This window comes from Branchiostoma floridae, chromosome 7 (assembly GCF_000003815.2).
Source record: "Branchiostoma floridae strain S238N-H82 chromosome 7, Bfl_VNyyK, whole genome shotgun sequence".
In the NCBI taxonomy this organism is placed as follows: domain Eukaryota; kingdom Metazoa; phylum Chordata; class Leptocardii; order Amphioxiformes; family Branchiostomatidae; genus Branchiostoma; species Branchiostoma floridae.
In genome coordinates this window covers 17311306-17314891 of record NC_049985.1, presented here as the reverse complement: position 1 = coordinate 17314891, position 3586 = coordinate 17311306, and positions in this window count along the sequence as shown.

The following is a 3586-nucleotide window of genomic DNA, read 5'->3' as shown; positions in this document are numbered from 1 at the left end:
CGTAATGTGAGATTTCGCCTCTAACCCCGCCAAGGTCTCGGTCCCGCAGATCGGCACATGGGGAACCTCCAATCAGACAGCCTGACAACAAACTTAGGAGGGTCTGTATGGCCTTTTCCGCGAGGCGTATCGTAGGAAGACTATTCTAATTTGCGTAAGTCGTGGGGAAAGCCGTCTTAACCACGCAGTGTAAAGCGAGACGACGAAATTTTGCGTCATTGCCTTCCTTCATTTTAGCGTAAAATGTGTTCTTCCTGAATAAGCGTGAAGCGTTTTGGAGCCCCCGCATGCAGACCCTCTTCAATCCGACAGGCTGAAAACAAACCCTGCCCTGCAGACGTGACCCGAATCAGTAACCGCCAGACGTGCTCTCGGCCGCTGCAACAAAAGTGCAAGGTGGTTTTCCTGGGCGTTTGTTTTCCTTGTGACAAACTCAAGTCAGACTGTAGGTCGCTTTTCATTGCGGCAAGGGTAAAATATCACAAACGTACAAACTGTATTATTCCATCAAAGTCTAATACATGCATACACATATAAAGGAACAGGTGGTTGTCCCGGACCTCATGCTTTGTTTGAACATCGTTTATTCACGAGAATCTCAAATCGTCCTAGAGGCCGCTTTTCATAGAGGTCATTAGGGAAGGGTCAGATAAAATATAACATTAACAAACAAATTACATCATCTAAAAATCCCAATAAATCTAAACATATATTATAACACATGCATGACACAAAGCACGTAATACAGTGAAAGTTGGTTAATGGTTCGTGTTTGGGTCATTTCTGTTACTTTGCTAGTGCGAGTATCTTGTCACATTTGCTAATGATTAAATAAAGTTCGAGTTGAGACCGTTTTTATTTCAGGTGTTAGACTAGTGCTGTTCCACGGTAGTCATTTTAAGATATACCATTTAAGATGCCCAGGTGGCCTAAACTTTTAATTGGTCCATTGTATGTTTCTCAACATAACCTGTCATACGAAGACGTGATCTTGTTCTTGTTGATTTTTGCTCAAGACGTCACAGTGACATTTAAGAATGAGAGGCATTGTCTTGAGCACGTAGACCACCGCGCCAGGTGTTCCTTAGACAGGTAACGACGCGGGACGTCACTTGTCCCCTATTGTTGTTTACTAGTCGAGCGTGCGACTGTCGCTTCTAAAGCACTTAGTTCCGGCACCCCGCGCCCGCCGAATGTGAGTAATTAATTACCCTCCTGACCCGAACTAGCTTCAGCTTTCTCCGCTTATCAGTAAGACATCTTACACCATCGTTACGTAATGATAACCCCCACTACGGGACAGGGTCTGAGTCTGTAACATCCTGGCTTCCAGCAGCACACGCGAGAAGTGGACAAGGTTTCACATCCAGGTAATAAGGTGCAGCAAATAGCAGTTACTCAAGCAACTGTGATTCCAACATCCTATCCAGTTGCTTGAGTAATTGCTATTCGGTGCAACAAGTGAGAAGAAAACGGCCGGATAACAAAACTCATGTAACCTCCACAAGCAAGGCCTGCCTAGCCACGAGGTTAGGGGGCGTAGAAGTAGGGGGAAAAGGGAGCAAGGATGTTTCTTTCTCGTAAATGTACCTGGCCAACGAAACCCTCTGGTGGCTAAACTCTCCTGGCAAACTTACCCCCCCCCTCCCCCTTCCCCTTGGGTCTAAGAGCCTGCCAAGTGAGTCGGGTAAAGGTTTAACCTTTCACCCCTATGATCCTGTCAGCGAAGATTTCTCGGCTGACTTGTGCTGGATGAACGACTGGCAGTCCAGTGAACTATTAACCCTTCAGCCTTGGGAAACTCCCCTCGAGATACGGTATTACACACACGATAGAACCCAGCTGGTAACGCACGACAGAGCACTGTAATCAGTACTAGTGCTGTTTACATCGCGGTATTGCACACACGATAGATGAGCTGGTTAGAGCACTGTACGTGCTGTTTTCATCATTCTGTATTAGCGCAGCCAGTGGTATTACACACACAACCCTGTAACATATAAAATAAGCTTTACACGCATGATAGAGCCCTGTATCGGAGCTATATCATGCACGATAGAACCATAACAGATCATAACAGTACTGTTTACAGCACGGTTATAATTGCTCACACACAGAACCATGTAAAGGTACGCGCGATAATGCACACGATAGGCTGTACAGGTACGTCCCGTACTGCACACACGATATTCCATTTTGCGCACGTCCGACCGAATAATGACCTTTTTATTGAATCTTGTATCTCCCGAGTCGGAAAGGTCCCGGATGTCCCGTCACAACAACAGGAGAACTCCCGTCAAAACATCGGCCCACAGGAGGGCCCACTGCGCCTGCGCACGGCCGCGGATTTGCATACCGCCGAGCGTTGCTAGGCGGCGCGACGTGCGCTACGTGATGCCTGAACCAAAACAGCCCGTTTTAACAGCTCCGCGCACGTGACTGCTCGCTTCACTAGATGATAAACAGCAAAAATCAAAACATTCCATTGTAATGCCGTCCCGTGCAAGGGTGAATGACACCCTGTTTACACCCTGCATTAAATGTCAAATAGCAATAACTCAAGCAACTGGATAATTTTGGAAGCGGTCAGATGTTTTAGCATCCAAACAGAGTAACCTTTGTCAGTAACTCTGAGGAGGTCTGTTGAAGAGATGCTTAGTGAGGTTTTATATCCTATTAAACTGACGGCATTAAATAGTTACAAGAGCCTCAGATAGGTAGCTACTGGCTGTAATGATAAGTTCAGTTCAGTTCAGTTCATCCTTGGAGAGGTGACACCAGTGTCTCCACTTGTTCCTGTCCAGCATGATTGAACGGAGCTGCAAACCTGTATCCTCCAGCCTCCTTTGAGGATAAAACAAGGTGAATCTAATATGAAACATTCCGTTCTGATGTTGTACCGTGCTAAGTCAGTCTAGTATCTACCAGAGGCTGTTCCCATCCGTTACAAAAGCCTCAACATCAGACAGGCGAACTTCCCATTTTTACGCTGTACATACCGTGTACGTGTTTCACTGGAGTATAAGTAGTTTCCCACTCTACATGGCACAAACAACCACATATCACCGCTGACTCAGCGCCAGACCTGTAGTTTAGCCCTCACACATATCACATATCTCCTGTTGCCATGGCAACAACAGGCACATATTACCGCTGACTCAGCGCCAGGCCTTTAGTTTAGCCCTCACACATATCACATATCTCCTGTTGCCATGGCAACAACAGGCACATATCACCGCTGAGTCAGCGCCAGGCCTTTAGTTTAGCCCTCACACATATCACATATCTCCTGTTGCCATGGCAACAACAGGCACATATTAACGCTGACTCAGCGCCAAGTCTACACCCCACATATCACATATCTCCTGTTGCCATGTGCCACGAGCGGAAGTAAGCTTCCTTAAATCAGACCTCACAGCTCAAGACATGTTAAGAAAGTCCGTGTGGCGATAAGACCCCTCTGTTCGGTCCAAGGTGAACTCAATAACGATAAAAAGCCCATTCATTCATTCTCATGTGTATTCTAGGAGGAGTCAATGCTCCGGGTAGGGGGGTGGGGGTGGGGGGGCTTTACATTGCCCATGAC